The following is a 19293-nucleotide window of genomic DNA, read 5'->3' as shown; positions in this document are numbered from 1 at the left end:
AAGCTTACCTTGAGGCCCTTTATTTTTTGTTATGATATCTCATGAATAATTTCTGATCCTTAGAAAGTAAACTGTTTGCCTGAACGGAACATGGTGCATTTTGAAACTACTTGCGGTGCAGTATAGCCAGCTGTCTTTGTTCCTTATTATAATCCTCTCTACTATCTACTTATTATCTGAGTAAATTACGCGAGTATTTTCTTCTGAAGTGTAACACAACACTGCACTGGTCGTATCATCAAACATATACTTTGATAACCCCAGTGAAGTGTGAAATAGGGATTAAAATTCGGCTCGTAGCTGCCCTTGGAGGAAATCAAGGGATTAACATTAAAGACAACCCGTAATAGCTTTGTCCGAAATATGTAAACCAAACGAAGCAATAAATGTATCTGCCACTGGAAGATTATCTTTTGGGAACAGTAGGGACGGAAAAGCAAGTAATATCCTACAATAGTCAATGGTAGATCCACATGCCTTTGCCAAAACATGAATATACTTTCGCTGTAGAATCGTTTCGAAGTGCATAACTTTATATGCGCAGTTACATATTACTTCCTATTCTCGAAAATGTAAAGAAAAGACTGCAAAATAACTGGAGGAATTTTGTGACCCAGGTACACGAACGGATACGTGAAATAAGCTCAGAAAACTAATCGGCGCTAAATTTCCAAAAATGGCCATCAAATGAGTAAGAATTTTAAAATCAGTAAAGATACTGAAATACCCGGCCCGGTAAGATTAATGTGACCATCGCCTCTGCTCGACGTCATCGTGCAAAGATTGCTCACAGACGCCAAGTTGCATCAGTTGCAGTGGAGGACGTAAAAACCGCGTCGGGGAGACGTGGAAAACAGTGCTACCGTTGTCGTAGTGCGGAAACGGAGAGATTTAATCATATCTGACGTCCAAAAGGGCATAATCATTGACTCTCGGTATAAAGGTGGAAACATTTCAGACACGGCTAAGTCTATGAACCGTTCGCGACCGCCGTGGGTAAGGTGTACCGTGCAGGGCATAATGACGCTCTCCAAGTCAGGCGCCGAGGCAACAGTGCTGCAGCATGGGCCATAGTTGCCAGCGTCGAACGACGGCTGCGGAAATGTGTACAGGCGAGGAGGAGACGTGCAACTGTTGGGTAACTGACCGGCCAGATGAACCAAGGGGACACCAACACCATCTTCTCAAAGACCGTTCAGCGAACGTTGCTGCGTATGGACCTCTGCAGCAAGTGCCTGGTTCACGCGCCCATGCTGACTACAGATGAGCAGACTCGTTCATCCTTGGGAACTAGTTCACTGCTGATCGTTATTTTTTGGGAAACGTTCATTTTTTTTTGGTTCATCGTTCATTTATGCTTGGTATGTGGTTCTTATGAAAAACAGAAAACTAGTAGTGTAGGCGGTTGAAGGATGGAGGGCACCAAGAGGAGGCACTTGCCTCCCCCCCTGGAGTACAGAGCTTTTATTCATTACAGAATTATTACACACTTTTAGAAGTAATTTATGTGATTCTGCAGAAAGTCTCATTTATCCAACTGTAGCGTTGTGGGGCTGATCGCAGGGAAATACTATAGGGTGGCGCACGGAAAACCCGCCCCGAGTACAGACTGTTCGCTAATTACGGACGATGTGTTGCCTGTCACGAGCAGATACAACAAACAGGCAAACATGTAATAATTAGGCAGTGAAGAAATAACAAGCTAATGCAAGCAACAATGGCGAAACAATCGATGACGATGTGTAGAGAGCTGGAGAAGAGAACATGAAAATCTCACGCGACACGCATGGGCTATAGCACATGTAGTCTTGTAAACCTGTTGGTGGCTGTTTCCCAACTTAATAGACCACAAGTGTCTTGTATAAAATTCTTCGTTTCGACTTCCACTACATAGCTATACTACGTTGAAAACAATAATCGTTTACACCGTATATATACTTCACGTTGCCTCTGAGTTCGTAGGCGAAGTAGACTTTATGGAATCATAAAATAAAATGTGGTTTTCTCATCATACTTGCGTCACACGCTTAGCAAAAATTAGGTTTCTATGTTGCATTATTAAAGTTAATGCAGCAATAGTAATAATAATTAAGTTCGCAGAAATAAAGTTTCTGGTTTGAAAGCTCCTTTTGAACAAATGTTTTTGAGATAGCAAGTAAATACGATTTTATGGCAATCTATGTCGTTTCAAATGGATAGGCACCGTTTTTCCTACTGAGCCAAAATGATCCACAACCAACTTTTTCTTTAAAAAAGAAACCAAACTAGCAGGTAATGCAAATTGGAAACAACCCAACTTAAAAATAATTAGAGCCTTCCTAAATGTAATGTTTTGTGTATGAAAGATACACGAAAATCGTTTCATATGAATTTTCTTCCACTAAAAATTAAGCAAATTATTGAAAGTTAGTTGCTAAATCAAGTCCATGAAACCAAAAAATATATGAATAACAGAAAAAAAAGGTTGGCTTGTTATAAGTATGTGTTCTGTAGTTCATCGATATAATGAAGTGAGCTGATATACCCTTTTGATAACTGAAAAGACGTACCTATTACATACAACGTAATTTTTCTGTGATTTACGTAACTATAAAATACTTTTTGATTACCAGTCGTGGACGCTGAATAGCCAGACCCTAGTGCAAGATCAGTTTGGAACACATGTAAAATGGGCGAGCGCAGTGAACGAAACGAACAACTGGATACTGAACTAACTAGGAGCAGTCGGCAGTGGAACTGAGACAGGTGTTCATGCGAAGAGCGACGAGTGCGCCCGAGGGAGACCGAGACTGAGACGAGCACGCGGCCGAGGCTGGAACGAGAACTGCCGAAGTGACCGCCGCGACCGAAGTGAACAAGTGAACTATGAACCGATCGTTCCTCGTTCCCGGGAACTATAAGTAGACCGCCGCGGCCGAAGTGAACTATGAACCGATCGTTCCTCGGAATTCGTTCCTCTGTCCTTTCCTTCATGTTGGTGAACCGTTCCATGGCACCCATTCGTTCGCGAACTACCCATCTCTAATGCTGACTGCTCTTCATCGGCGACGAAGGCTCGAATTTGCACGGCAGTACCTCTGCTGGACGTCCACTGAGCAGCGACACGTGGAGTTTTCAGATTAATTACCTTTTATGCTCGATCGGACAGATGGCCATTGGCATTTATAGTGTGTAACTTTTGAAAGCAAACACCCTGCATCAATCGTGGGGAGGACGCCTGCCGGGAGAGGCAGCGTTATGGCCTCGGTAGTGTTTTGCAGCATTTCCTGGGTGATCTCGCCATTCTGGAAGGCAAAATGGATCAAAACTTGTATCCTCAGGAACCATTTCCACACGTACATGAAGTTTTTTTTTTCCTCGGCACGATGGCGTCTGCGATCAGGACAAAGTAACGTGCCACACAGCTCACAGTGTAAGTGTCTCGTCCGAACAGCACTGGGATGAGTTTACCTCACTGCCCTGGCAACCAGACTCCCTGGATATAAACGCATTAAAGAATCTGTGGGGCCACCGTGGTGTTCGCGCCATGTATCCTCAACCGAAAAACCTAGCGCAGCTAGCCACAGCAATGGAGTCACCACGGCTCCACATACCCATCGGTACCTTCCAGAACCTGAGTGACTCTTCTTGTACGTCTCGCAATGCAAAAGGTGGTTATTCAGGCATTTGACAGGTGGTCACATTAATGTGACGGGACAACGTAATTTCAGACAGTTTCGTCGCGAAACCCAAAAGTACCGTGTCTATGCTGTTTAACTCAGAGAGCAAAGACTGGAGTGCAACCAGAGCATTCCATCCAAAGAGATATCACTCGAACAGATATTGACTATACGTGCAACCAAAAAGAAATCGATGTGTTTCAGGATAAAAGAAATCATAGTAGCCCCTCGTTACTTGCGAAAACTTAGATAATTTCGGACTCCCAGTACAACAAAAGTTCGCAGTCAAAAACTCCTATGTGGATCGTGCGAAACAGACGCTTCTAGATGGAAACGATTCTCCATGGAAGTTTGGATAGTATGAATATTGGAATGAAAAAGGGAGGAAGACATATTACGGCGACTGTACCAGGTAACCAGTTCACATAAAATATTTTCGGAACGTTTCTTATCCAAATGAACTGTGAAGAAGTCAGAGGCTCTGGTAGAAATAGAACCAGAACTGTTACCATAGTTAACTGGTGAGTCATCATAAGGCCACGCACACTGCCTTTCGCTTGTTATGTCCGTCCATTCACTTGTAGTCAGAAGTGATTAGTACCAGTTCCAAATTACAATTATTTGAACCGTAAGTTGATTCTCTTAGCTGCCTCAAGCTGCGGCCCTCCATGTTGCTGACAACACGAACTCCTGCTTAAGGCAGTTACCGATATCGTGTTCAACACAAACTGATTTCGTCTAAATTAGCAATCCAAATGTGAAGAATGAAACGCCTTTCATTTCAACCGTTGTAGTACTATGATACCAACAATAGAAATTACTATAGCTCCAGTTGAAAAAGCGAAGTTGATACCTACACCTCTGTAATTAATATAGCTACAAAAATAGACTGTATGTCATTCGTTTAGGGCTTTACGTAATTGATTTACTTCAAAACAGAATTACGATATATTAAACAGTACAGGAAATACCTGACGTCAACAGCTTAAAAGAATCACCCGGTATATCGACGACAAGATGATAGAAGACGTAGAGCAAACACTGACTAAACTAGGATGGAAACCGCCCATGTCCTTATCAAGTTGATATTCACAGCATCAGCCTAAACGATATAGGGAAAACTTGGGAAAACTACATATTGGTGGCCGGAGAGGGATGTGGGCCCTTCTCCTCCCGACTGCAGGTATAGTGCGTTAATCACTATGCAACATCGCTTGGTAGGAAATGAAAAGAAATTGTTCATGAAAATCTATGCGTTTCCTAACTGGTTTGGTACTGTCCTTCAATTCCTCGTAACTCATTCGCTCCTATTCTCTCAGCGTGGCATCACAAATCTCTTCCACTAGTTCTAATATTTTCTTCCTCAACTTTCTATGTTCTCTCTCTACCCTCCTCTCTCCCTGTCTCTCTGTAATACTTACTTTTGTGCCTGTGTTCACTACTTATGGATTCCAGCGAACAGTTGGCACATGTTAGATTACGCCAATAAAGTGGCCTCCCGAACTATGCTCTGGCAACAACTGCGAGTGCACTGTGCGCCATAGCCAGTGAGCAGAAGCATTTGCTGGCAGCACAAAGGAACTCGCAGCTGGCTCGTGGGCGTCACACAGCTTTGTTCGCCAGTGCGTTCCCGCTGCTGCCCACAAGCAGCGGCGTTGCAAGCAAGTGGGACGCCACACACTGGCGTATGGAAACACACAGATATACAGAGGTGACAAGAGTCATGACATGATACAGCAATATGCATAAGCACAGATGGCGATAATATCGGGTAAACAAGGCATAAGAGGGCGATGCATTGGCGGAGCTGACATTTGTACTTAGGTGATTCGCGTGAAAAGGTTTCCGACGTGATTATGGTCGCTCGACGGAAATTAACAGACCTCGAACGCGGAATACTACTTGGAGTTAGGCATATGGTACATTCCATTTCGGCAATGGTTAGGGAATTCAATATTCCCAGATAAACAGTTCTAAGAGTGTGCCGAAAATATCAGATTTCAAGCTTTGCTTCTCAATATGGAGAACGCAGTGACCGACGGCTCTCACTTAAAGACCGAGAGCAGCGGCGTTTACGTAGAGTTATCATTGCTAACAGACAAGCAACACTGCGTGAAATAACCGCAGAAATCAATGTCGGACGTACGAGGAACATATTCGTTAGGACAGAGCGGCGAAATTTGGCGTTGATGGGCTATAGCACCAGACGAAGGACGCGTGCGCCTTTGCTAACAACGTGACATTGCATGCAGCGGATCTTTTGGGTTCTTGACCATATCGGTTGGATCCTAGACGATTGGAAAACCGTTCCCTTGTCAGACCAGTCCAGATTTCAGTTGGTAAGAGCTGACGGTATGGTTCGAGCGTGGTGGAGACCCCACGACGCCACAAGTTGTCAACAAGGCACTGTTCACGCTGGTAGTGGCTCCATAACGGTGTGGGCTGTGTTTGCTTGGAATAGACTGGATACTCTGGTCCAAATGAACCTATCATTGACTGAGAATGTTTATATTCGGCTACTCTGAGATCATTTGCAGCCATTCATGGACTTCATGTCCCCAAGCAAATATGGAACCGGGCCGCAGCTGTTCGCTATTGGTTTGAAGAACGTTTTGGACAATTCGAGCCAACGATTTGGCCACCTAATTCGCTTGACATGTCGAACATTTATGTGACACAATCGAGAGGTCAGATTGCGGTGCGTGAGAGAAATTACGCGACATACTGCAGCGCAAGTTTACTCGGAAATACTTACTGAAGGACTCGAATTAATTTCTATACTGCTACACTATCAAACCACTCTAAATAAAGATCGCCACCCTCACTTTAAATTGCCACTACCACTCCTAGACCACTAACAAATCCACTGTAATAATCAGTTTAATTCGGAAAGACTGTCTGAATCACTAGATCCGAAAACTGGGAAAAGTGCACCTCAAAGAGTGATTACGACGTCTCCAACTGGTTGCTAGCAACCTATACCGATCACCTCCCCCGCAAACACTACACGGTAGCAGTTGTCAATAAGAAGACCTGCAGAGGATCGACCCTCAGTGAAGGTAATGGCAATTGGTCCTCAACATAAACAAATGTAACGTAATGGCTATACAGAGACAGAAAGCACCATTATTATATGATTAAGCGACTGCAGACAATCACTGGAAGAAGTACCGTCCATAAAATACGCGTACGAGCGGTTTCAAACAGATGGACCACATAAAACTAATCACAGGAAAGGGAGGTGCTAGACTTGGATTCATTGGTAGACTCCTCAGGAAGCGCAGTCCATCAACAATGGAGGCACCCTACATGCTCATCAGTATGGGGTCAGTACCATACAGAACTGACAGAGGAAACAGAGAAGATCCCAAGAGGAGGAGGGCGTTTCGTTAGAGATTCGTTTAGTAAGCACGAAAGCGCCAAGAAGGTGATCACCCAACTCCAGCGACAGACGCTGCAACTGAGGCGTTCTGCGTCACGGTGTGGCTCAGAGTTAAAGTTCTGAGAACGTAAGTTCCTAGAACCAAAATATATTGCTTCTTCCTAAACACCTCACAAAAAGATCACGAATATAAAATTAGAGAGACTGCAGCCGACGCGGAGGCTTCCCGCCAGTCGTTCTTCCCGCGAACTATTCGCGACTGGAACAGGAGAAAGGGAAGTGACAATGGAACAAAAAGTACCCTCCGCCACACACAGCAAAGTGATATTTGTAAATGCAGATTTCGAACTCCACTGCCACGCGTGGAAACGCACTCACGATTTCATTCAAAGCTTTCCACAATAGCCGAAACATCCTTGATCACAAAAGCCGACGGAGTCCTAATTTTCTACACTCAATACTTCAAAAGATCATCTCCGTCCCCACAGAACCTGTTAATTGAGTCTAACGCTTACGAGGTCTGCCGGTCGACTCCTCAGTCTCGTGAGCTCCAAACTGCTCTGCCAAATTACACTGCCTGTCAAAAGAAGTGAAGCCCCAGGAAGACGTGCTCGGATGACAGTGGAACTTTGAACATGCACCCACCATCAGCGGGTATGTAAATAATTGGAGTTGTAGTCCTCCGTGCAAGGCAGAACAGCCACCAGATTACGTTAGTGCTGTTCACGTTTAGGCTTGTTACCAGCCCTAAGGGGGCGTGAACTCGTGTTAGATCTAGAGTGATGATTGTGGAGTATTGGTGGGGGGGGTCTCGTACTCGTAGGAGAGAGCGTTATTAGCGCACGGCAGATTTTGAAAGAAATCTCATTGCGGCTCACCATTTGGGCGGCTGGTCGAATCGTGCAACAGCCGGATTTGCGGGGAATTTGCCTGTGACAGTGGCCCGATGTTGAACAACATGCGAACACGAGGCAAGACATACTGGTCATCTAGGTTATGGTGGACCACGTCTGCCTAGTAAAAGGGAGGGCTGCCGTACCCTGCACCAAGCATATCGCCCCTTCACGTCTGCGACTGCCGTTCGAGAAAAAGTAATGGGCTCGCTGCCACATTCTGTATCATCTCGCACCACTGGTCGGACACTAACAGCAGCGAGACCAGGGAACTATCATCCCATCCGTAGGCTGCTGTTAACAACGTGGCTGCGTTCCGAGTGGTACCTGATCGAGAAACACGGACTGCTGTTGAATGGCGCCGCATTGCGTTCAGCGATGAACCGCTGTTGCGCGCTATCACACAGAGCGAGGTGGCGCATTGGTTAGCACACTGGCCTCGCATTCGGGAGGACGTCGTTTCAAACCCGCGTCCAGTCATCCTTGCCGCGTAGCATTAGCCGAGCGGTCTGCTGGCCCTGCAGTCATGGGCAGTGCGGCTGGTCCCGGCGGAGGTTCGCGTCCTCCCTCGTGCATGGATGTGTGTGTTTGTCCTTATGATAATTTAGGTTAAGTAGTGTGTAAGCTTATGGACTGATGAATTTAGCAGTTAAGTCCCATAAGATTTCACACACACAGTCATCCTCATAGGTTTTGCGTGATTTCCTTTAAATTCCTTCAGACAAATTCCGGGACAGTTCCTTTGAAAGGGCACGGCCTATTTTCATTCCCTAATCCGATATTGTGCTCCGTTTCTAATGACCTCGCTGTAGAAGGGACATTAAAGACTAATCTCTTCCTCCTCCTCCTCCTCCTCCTCCTGCACTATTACGGATTGCGATCGTTGGCCAGTATAGCATCGACCTGGGGTGAGGTCCCGTTCTTCCAATGTGTCGGAGGGCCACAGCTGTGACACTCCTGGTGTCATGGTATGGGGGCCATGGGGTATGGCATCAGGTCGCAGCTGGCAGTGACAGAGAGAACTCTGACGGCACAACGGTATGTCACAGAAATCCTGCAGCCTCATGTGTTAACTGTAATGTGACAGTGTCTGTCTGTCTGTCTGTGTCTGTCTCTCTCTCTGTGCCCCCATCTGAACATGCTTCGAAAGGTCAAACGCTAACGATCGTCCGCCCTGTCATTCTCACACGACAGGCATCACTGGATGAGCACATGGAAGGGCTTATGGTCAGCACACCGCTTTCCCAGCCGTTGTCAGTTTGCTTGACGGGAGCCGCTACTTCTCAAAAAATGGTTCAAAAGGCTCTGAGCACTATGTAACCTAACTTCTGAGGTCATCAGTCGCCTAGAACTTACAATCGGTGATCTGACGAACCAGTGTTACCGCCGCAGCAAGGTCGTTGGCATGTGGCAGTATCGTGGCGCCATTTTTCAAGAAAGAATGCACATACACACATAGCACGTGTCTCTACTAGCTTTTTGCGTCATGTTGAGGTTCACCTGAGGCCCAACAAAAGGTGCGTGACCAGATGGAACGTCAACTCCGTCGCAGGATACCAGCACCACTTATTACAGCTGTGGACCAGCTTCTCTCAGGATAGAATACAACGGCTCGATGGTACCATTCCCAGGCCAAAAGGGAAGCAATGCCATATTGGTAAGTGGGCAAGTACGGCCGGTGGTCTGAAACTGTCAAGTACTCAGAGAGAAAGTGAATCGATTTTGTGATCACTGAAATAACATTACATACTCTTTCAAGTCGTAAAGTTCAAAAATGGTTCAAATGGCTCTGAGCACTATGGGACTTAACTTCTGAGGTCATCAGTCCCCTAGAACTTAGAACTATTTAAACCTAACCAACCTAAGGACATCACATACATCCATGCCCGAGGCAGGATTCGTTCCTGCGACCGTAGCGGTCGTGCTGTTCCATATTGTAGCGTCTAGAACCGCTCAGAAGTCGTAAAGTACCATTTGGTTTCCTCATCCCCTTCTAGCTTCATTTTTTTCAGGTAGTGTATTTCACAACTCTGTCTTTCTATCAGTCAGCACAAAGCAGCTGAATGGAGAAATTTCATTGGACCATTTCCTGTTCGCACGAGTAGCCTTCTCTGTAAAGTGCTGCTTTCTGTAAAGAGGTTCATAAGTTTCTGTTCGAATGGTGAGAAGAGAAATTCACTATTTCTTAAGCCAGCCACAGAGCGACTTAGCATCTCGCCGTGATAGGGGAAATTGGTCTTGGCGAATATATCAGTAAAACACGTTGCTAACTGACATAGCCAGCAAATGACACACGGATGAGCAAACACTTTGCGACCACTTGCTTAATATCGTGTTGGTCCACCTTTGGAGTACAATACAGCAGCGATTCTGCTTGGCATGGTTTCGACAAGTGCTCAGTACGTTTCCGGCGGTACCTACACAGATACACAGGTCATGAAATTACCATAAATTACTGGCCGGTGGTTTCTGAACGCGACACTGGCGCCCTATAGCGTCCCAAACGTTTTCCATCGGAGTCAAACGAGGCGAATTTGGTCGATCAGTCACTACTATCAAGTTGCCCAGCCCACTGCAGCACGAGTTTAAAAAAAACCAGAGTTTAGCGTCCCGTTGACATCGAAGTCATTAGAGACGGAGGACAAGCTCTGAATGCTTCAAGGATGGTAAAGCATGTCGACAGTGTCCTTTCAAAGGAACCATTCCGGCATTTGCTTGGAGAAATTGAGGGAACTCGAAGGAAAACGTAAATCTGGATGGCCGGATGTGACGTGGATTTGAACTGTCGCCCTCCCGAACTCGAGTCCAGTATGTTAACCAATACGCCAACGAGCTCATTAGCACTATTCTGGCCTTGTAACACGGACAGCTATTCCGGGAGACGTCAACACTAACGGATGCGGGTGGTGCACAATTACGTTCATATAGTCCACAACCGTCACCATATCTCAATGTCTGTTATCCTTGTCGACCAGGTGAATGACCCTCTTTGCACAATACTACCCGCATTGGTCTGCGACCGCACTGGCGGAATGTTACATGATACCACGTACTTATACGTTTGTGACTACTACACCGGCATCTATCACAAAGCGAAAAAAGTGGTCCAACTAAAACATTCATATTTCTCTACGTACTACACGAATATGTAATGAAAATGGGGTTCCTATTTTTAAGAAACGTAGTTGATATCCGATTGACCTATGGCAGCGCCATCTAGCGGACCAACCATAGCGCCATCTGGTTTCCCCCTTCAAGCTACACAAGTTTCGTTCTTTGAAGTTTTTACGTTTGACGATTATTTCGTGACATACTTGGCCCGGTCACGATCAATGGACCACCCTGTATACGTCCAAGCATGTATTTCTCGCGTTATTCCCACATTTTCCCCCTACCCCTGTGCGTTCCGAGCGTTTGAACCAAATAAAAAGCTATTCGCATGAATGCGAGTGCACATACTGTTTCTTCCGTAACCTTATGAAACAGAGTTATGAAAACGTTTGTATGCTGTTCAGGCCTCACACTTGTCGAAGCTTTCGCGGTGGCCACTTACGCCAGACACCAGACGCGGCGCTGTGGTCCCGTGACCCTGGAGCCTCGCGACGCCTCGACCGCCGCCACTGTGTAGAGCCAGCAAGTGTCCCCCGCCCCCCGGGTGTGTTTTATTTCGCGACGCGGTGGGAGGCAGCCCGGCGCCGTAAATCTGGTTTGCGCTGCTCGGCGCCGTGGCGCAGCACTTAATCCGGAGCCGCCTGCAGGCCGCCGACATTACAAGTGCCATAAAGCCGTCGCCGTCGTAAAACCTGTATGACTGCTACATTACAATACAGTAGCGCCGTGGGCGGCACGCAGCCCGTCTAATGAGAACGCGCCGGCGACTTGCTTATCTCTTCCTCATTAACATGACGAATGCGCTTACTTGCAGCACTTTGTGCATTACGGTTCGGGATACGCGAATTCTGTCTACTCGTTTTATGACGAAACGCTTGAACCCGAATTTGAATAACACATTCTGCGACGAGACGTTGCCTGCCGTAATAAACCTACCGCTAAACAGTGAGGGACGTGTTTTATAGCGACTTTTTCAGGACAGAAATGAAAGCACAAAAGGAGCAGATGTCAATGATACGGTCTGCAGACTGCACAGCAGTTCCGATAGTAAGGCTGAATGAGAGGAACTACTCAGTAAGATTGTTTTTGATTGCCAGTTTAGTACATAATATCGCTTAAGGATTAAAAACGCAAAGAATAGCACGAAAAGTGAATGACGTCTGACAGAATCCTTGTAGCACGCTGATAAAAATTAGAATAAGTAAAATGACCTACTTTTGAAATTGGCCAATTGCATGGAAAATGAAAAGAATATAGCCTACTTGGACCACGTTCTCATTCTCAAAATACGTCGAGGCTGTCGGTCCCCACCAAACAGATTAATACGTAAAATAAATTTTCGTATCCTCTGTTGCTCATACATCCCAATTTTGATATTAAGCGTATTCTAATTTCCTTTCTTCTTGTTCATTGTTCATTTCATGTTTCCATTCCTTAAACGGTAGAAACGGAATCCTTCTACGATCGATTTGTTGACCGTCTGTCCATCAGTCTACCTATCTGCCCGACTGTTACAAAGCTTTTTTCTCAGGCGCGAGTAGATGTATTAAGTTGAAATTTATGTCACATCCTGAACGTACTGAGGTATATGGACGCTTGGCGGTGTAAAAAAATATTCTACTCATTCAGTGCAATGAAAAGGTACAGCATTTATGTCACTTATTTTGATATTCGTTGATGCACTCATCAGAACCTATAGGGCAATTCCCGTTGATATACAATGATGCAATGTGTGAAGAAGCAAAGTTTCACAGTAAAAGTAAAGGAAAAATCTGAAGATGTTAATTTGTAATTATATCTCAAGAAAAAATATTTCTTTTGCCATTTCTTATCCACCGTCAAACTTGAAATTAAAACAATCAGTAATTCTGCATTAACGCTGACTTGGTCGCACGAGCGGTCTGAGGCGCTCCAGTTATGGACTGTGCGGCTGGTCCCGGCGGAGGTTCGAGTCCTCCTTCGGGCATGGGTGTGTGTGTTTGTCCTTAGGATAATTTGGGTTAAGTAGTGTTTAAGCTTAGAGACTGATGACCTTAGCAGTTCAGTCCCATAAGATCTCACACACATTTGACATTTTTTTGACTTGGTCGCAAATGGCAAAAATTAAACAGCAGGGAAGGAATGACTGTATTGTTCATATGACCCGTTCCGGAATTTTTCAATCATCAGATATCCAGGAGGGATTACTGTAAGTAGATATGGCATTTCAAGCTGTATGTGGAACAAGACTAGTCTCCAAACGTTTGTTTCATACTTGTAATGCCATAGTTACGTAATGTTTGTATATCTCGCCCAGTAATAAAACAGTGGTAAGTCAATGGTAACTGAAGTTTAGTGCAATCCATTTGCAAGTAAACAATATTCAGTTAGAATCAACAAAATTTTGAGACTAGAATTGTGGGTAGAATTTACAATTTTAAAAATACTTCGTAACGTATCTGGATACAAAATTTGCATAGGATTTACATGCAATATCTTATTTATAGCAATCTATTGAAACTTTACTGCACTATTTCTAGATAAAACAAAATGTTGCTTACGATAGCTTACAGCCTAGGACTTCAAATGGCACAGTGACTGATATAATATAATTTGCATTTCAATTATTTCGTAAGCCTCTTTGAAATGAGAAAATCTAAAGGGAAAAAGCGAAAAAAAATAGAAATTTCTCATATGTATCATCGCAGGCCCAAGATGCAGGAGAGAAAACAGAGCCAAACAATAAAAATATATGAAACAGAAAAGAGGAAAATATGTTTGCATCCACTCTTTACGTATTCTGCTTAGCATCACGCATTTCGCGGGGAAGATGATAAAATTTTATGGCGGGAGGCAGAGCGTATAACACCACGGTGTCTCGTTTCGTCCTGTTATAAAAGAAAGCCTATTCGCCGAAACAACGGAGCTGCGAAAGATGCCTGCAGTTCGCACGGCGGTCTGGCAGCTGTACTCCTGCACATCTTGCAGGGCTACGGCTACAAACTCTTAAGCCCAGCGGCTGCGAGGTGCTACGGATAGCAGATATTTCGCACTCAGTAAAAGCTTCTTACGTGTACAGCAGAAAGGTATGAAGCCAGTCAACAATTAACTTCCTGATACCGAGTCAAAAAAACAGAGAAAGTATTTCGCAGATGCGGTCAAATTCATACAGTCTTTGCTAGCAGCAAACGCATTAGATTACCGCAAAATAAATTATACTGAGCAACAGAATGTAATACTTCAAATCAATAAGCACTTCATAAAAAATCACAAGAAAGTTAGAGTTAACGTTTTGGTCAAACCAAGCCATATTTCTTCAGAAAATCAGCAGGAATCATTAATCATAAGAATGAGCGTTTGTTTTGTACCATTACTTCGTAAATCTTTCGTAGTTCTAGTACGACCTCAATAGTGATGTTGAAGCAGTTTTATGACTGCTTTAAGCTGTGACAGCGAAGCGGTCTCTGTTGCTTTAATGCAGGACAGCAATAAGGTTCTTGAAGAAAAACAAAGAAATGAAACGAGAATCCGCATTGTAGCTCATAACAGGCCGACTACGGCGAAACACATTTCGAAAAAATGTCAGATCCTCTATATTGAAGAGCCAAGTTCCGTATATAGGAGTGGAGGCCAGTTAATACCTAATTGTTCAAACAGTCTATCTCCTTGCATGAAATAATATCCGAAAAATTTCAATGAGTAATTGAAATTAGATCGAAACATTTGCAAGAAATCTTACAGATACCTGCAACTGTGTTTTGTGGAAGGTCGCTTTGGAATCGTTTTAAACAATTTAGTGTTCGTGATACAGTAACTAGCAAACACAGTTACTTGTTGCTCAGCTGAGGCAGGGGGGGTGTGGTGAACTTTACCACTTTGACTGCACTGTGTCATTTATACTTTAATATGAGGTAAAGAGAAATATTGGAGGGAAAAGGTTATGATATATTACGAGGCTCCTTGTTCATTGTGAGTAAAATGATAAATGTGTTTCTCGCTTCCACTGCCTGTCTGTTACAGCAAAAAAGTATTTATCTACTATCTCATTAAACTTACTCTCATCAGTCAGGCACGTGAGATGCAATTTCATTCACAGCACCGACAGTAGAGATCAGCGCTGTCGCAGTTGCGTGCTTATGATTACATTGAGCATGTGAATATGAAAGAGACAATCACATGCACTTAGAGTATAAAATACAAAAATATACAGAATTTATAGCTACCGCATATAATTCTTATTTCCAAATAATTATTAATGGACTAGAACGCTGATGTTAAAAAGACTTACAATTTGCGACAATGATGATGGCTACTACTTTAAAAAGACGACCCATAAACAAACAGCTGTCATCAACTTTGAAAAGCTTATTATTATTATTCATGTTTTAGCCCTGTTGGACCATGCAATGTACAGCAAAGGACATTTTTAGAGTTTTTCGCTTTTCCTTGAGCCCTTACTACTTTCATTGGATCAGGACGGGCTCTTTGCCGCTCGTGAGACCAAAAAGTTGAGGTCTCCTCGCGCTTTTCTGTCAACTAGCTACTCGTGGATTTTCTACCTATTATTTTATTTTTTGTCTGGTATATCAAGGTGTATTTTTCCTCCTCCCCGCAATCTACTTTTACCGCACCAATCCATTTTACTGTTTCGATTTTGCCATTTCTTCGGATTTCATAGAATTCCACAATCTTTCTAGTTACACCAGTTGGTTCCATTCTTTTAACATGCCCTTGGGATATTAGACTGTGTTTTTTTCATATCCGGATAAATTTTGTACACTTTTAAATGTCTCTACTTGCTCTTATTCCATATGTCGCTTTTTCACTACCAGAGACCCTCTCATATGCTTGAAGCTGCTGTTTCTGCTACTTCTTTAACAACTTCCATTTGTATTTGCACTGTTTCAGTGTTCTGACATAGAAACGCCACGTTGTCTGCAAAAACTAAGCAGTCTATATTAATAATGGTTATTCTTGAGTTGACTGGTCTGTCGATGCTAATCTCTGATTTCAGTTTTCGCCACTCATTAATTCCCTTTTTCCAATACGGAGGAAAAGTAATAGAGTCACTTCTGTTTTAAATTCAAACCATTCCGAAACTTTTCCCCTGAGTTGAACATTATGACCCTATTTTGTTTCATTTAGTGTTTCGCTAATAATCTGCAGTGGTTTTGGGTCGCAGACTTTGTTATTCCAAAATTCGCAGTGAATCATAAAAAAAACTCCGTGTGAACAGACCCCTGAAGACCCAACAGTACCATCCGACCGCCGGGCCATCCTCAGACGATAGCCATCACTGGGTGCTGATTTGGAGGGGCATGTGGTAAGCACACCGCCCTTTTCAGCTTTCCTGATCAAATCCGCTGCTTCTCAGACAAGTAGCTCTTTAGTTGGGCTCAGAAGGATTGAGCGCACTTCACTTGCCAACAGCTCTAGGCAGAGATGACCGGTCACCCACCCAACCGCTAACGAAGCCCGACAGCGCTTAACTTTGCTTATCTGATGGGAACAACTGCAGCCTTGCTACAGTGAATCACAAGCTTTTTTAAAAAATCTACGAAGGTACAAATTATTTTCTTGTAATAATTTTTCTGATGATTGGGAATTAGTTTCAGAACTAAAATTTGTTTTGGGCAGCATCTACTCGTATTTGGTCTGATCACCTGCTTCATAGCCACCAGATTCGCATTCAAGTTCTTGCTGTGCTGGTTCCAGGAGACACTGAGACAGAATTTTGTGTAGAGTAGGAAGAAGTGAAATTCCTCTATAACTATTAACATCGTTTACCGTTTCTTTTACATGCTGTATATTAACCTTCTTTCCCTATAGCTTATATATATTTTCCTGAGTATTAAGAAAGTCTTTTAATCTTCTTTTTTTCGCTTCATTGTTAAGCTGCCTCTCTGGCGCCTTCATCTTTCCTAAGCCTGATCGTCTTCTAACAGACCCTCGCTTTCATTTTTCATTACTGATTTTCGGCAGGTTCCCGGAACATAAAGCTATAATGTAGCTTTCCTTAAATTCGAGTCGCACATGTTTTCATAAGGTTATTTGCCTGCAGAAAAATGAATTTTATATTTTGATAATCATTCTCTTTCATGAAACTCTTAGTTATTAGCTGTAAGTTAAAAACTGTTTTAACGTTAAAAAGTATAGAACAAATAATTTTATTATTTTTTCGATTAATTCGTTAATCAGGAATTTTTCTATACTCTGAAAACTTGCCGAATCTGGCACCGGCGCTATAGTGTATTTTCGCACAGATCCCTGTACATGTGTTCCAGTGCAACCGGTATATGTATCGAGAATCGTCAGAACGTACTCAGCACAAACAGCACACATTTAGTTTGCAAAGGTCCATTGAGAACGTAATATTACAAACATACCCACGCCTCTCCCCGCCACTGATCTGCTTCATAATTGTGCCTGATGAACTGAGTATTCAGACTATGTTGGAGACATTTCATAAAGCTTTCGAGATATCTTAATATTCTAGGCACGTGGTACTAAGTTTTAGGACTTCAGTTGTTACGAGTGATGTCCTGATTTCTATTTTGTACTCGGGATACAGTACATTCACCTTTGATTCAGAAGTGCTTTGGCGAGAAACATTCTCATTACATGCCCGTTATTATCTTAGAGCTACAGTAGTATTTACAGTTCTTTTCTCTTTGAATATGCCGGTTGATCACTTACTAGTGGTAAAAATTCATGTAAATATGCGATATTTGTTTTATTTTTCTATGTCATTCTCAGCACTGTATGGATCATTTCCTTTTCTATTAGCCATTTGGTATATTCGACTGTGTTAAAAGGCATAATTTGGAATAGAATTGATTTTAAAGAGATGCCGAAGTGCCGCTGATTTGTACTGATATTAAGTGAACTTTTTTAAAACAAAAATGAGGGACAGAAAGTTTTTTCTGTGCTTCCAGGAACAATGTGCTTCCAGAAGCAGAACGGTATTTTCCCTAGTATGCTTAAAAATGGGGTGGTTTTCTTTTACGATTAGAGCGACGAGATGTTGCATTGGATGCTGCATTACCTTTTTATATTTTTATTTTGCAAAAAGAATGAGGTGGAAACTTTGCAGTCTCCCCGCCGCTAAATTTCTACCAGTATCCGTTCCACGAAAATGTATGATTACTTAACAAGAGAATAATATTATTAATGTAAGCTGTCCGTCATGACCTAGGAACCCGTAACACGCATTATGTGAAAAAAGTAATGAGACTGTGAGACTGGCAACACTGTGAGCGATGTGGAAACGTTGTGCTGTTCTATTTGAGTAGACCGGTGTGTTCATCCCTTCCATTTTCTCAGCCCGAGTTTCAGCTCCGTACAGCAGTCACATGATTTGAGAGCGCCATCAGTTAAACCGTGTTTTTGTTGTGTGTTACGAAAATACAAAAGCGGAACTTAGAACGACGTAATGCCTTCAAGCTTTTTGTAAAACTTGGAAAATCCGCGAGTCTGACCATTTAAAAGTTGAAATAGACCTGCGGAGAACGTTCCTTATCAAGAGCACAAGTTTTTCGTTGGCGCAAATCATTTATGGAAGGCCGAGAACAAGCTGAAGATGAACCTCGTTCAGGAAAACCTTCAACTTCAAAAAACGACGTAAACGTCGAACATGTATGTTCTCTTGTGAGATTAGAGCTCTGTTTAACAATAAGAATGATGGGTGAGTTTACAAGACGATTGTAAAAATGGTTCAAATGGCTCTGAGCACTATGGGACTCAACTGCTGTGGTCATCAGTCCCCTGGAACTTAGAACTACTTAAACCTAACTGACCTACGGACATCACACAAGTCCATGCCCGAGGCAGGATTCGAACCTGCGACCGTAGCAGTCCCACGGTTCCGGACTGCGCGCCTAGAACCGCGAGACCACCGCGGCCGGCCCAAGACGATTGTAATTTTCAGGAAAATAGAAGTAAGTTATTCAGCGTACATCAAATTCTGAGCGAAGTTTTGCACAAGCGAAAGGCTTGTGCCAAAACGATACCGAAAAACACGGCAATTGATCAGAAGGAGAGTCGAAGAAACGTGTGCGTTGATCTTCTTGAGAGGACTGCCAATGACCGTGAATGGTTCAGACGTATGACCGCAGGTGATGAATGCTGGATTTTTGAGTAAAATCCCGAGGCAAAGCGGCAAAGTGAGGAGTGGCACAGTGAAACCTCTCCTGGGCCGAAAAAAGCTCGAATGAGAGATCAAGCGAATGATATGTTCTGAACTTTTGAATAGCTGTACTGCAGCGTCCTG

General features: G+C 43.5%; 1 protein-coding gene across 6 annotated transcripts in view; it reads right to left on the bottom strand.

The window, feature by feature from the left end:
• LOC126357243 (leucine-rich repeat-containing protein 4-like) overlaps nt 1-19293 on the bottom strand; it is a 1171476-nt gene that overhangs the window by 432345 nt on the left and 719838 nt on the right. The window lies entirely within an intron of this gene.

This window comes from Schistocerca gregaria, chromosome 1 (genome assembly GCF_023897955.1).
Source record: "Schistocerca gregaria isolate iqSchGreg1 chromosome 1, iqSchGreg1.2, whole genome shotgun sequence".
NCBI classification, from domain to species: Eukaryota; Metazoa; Arthropoda; class Insecta; order Orthoptera; family Acrididae; genus Schistocerca; species Schistocerca gregaria.
This window is presented reverse-complemented; position numbering and strand designations above follow the sequence as displayed.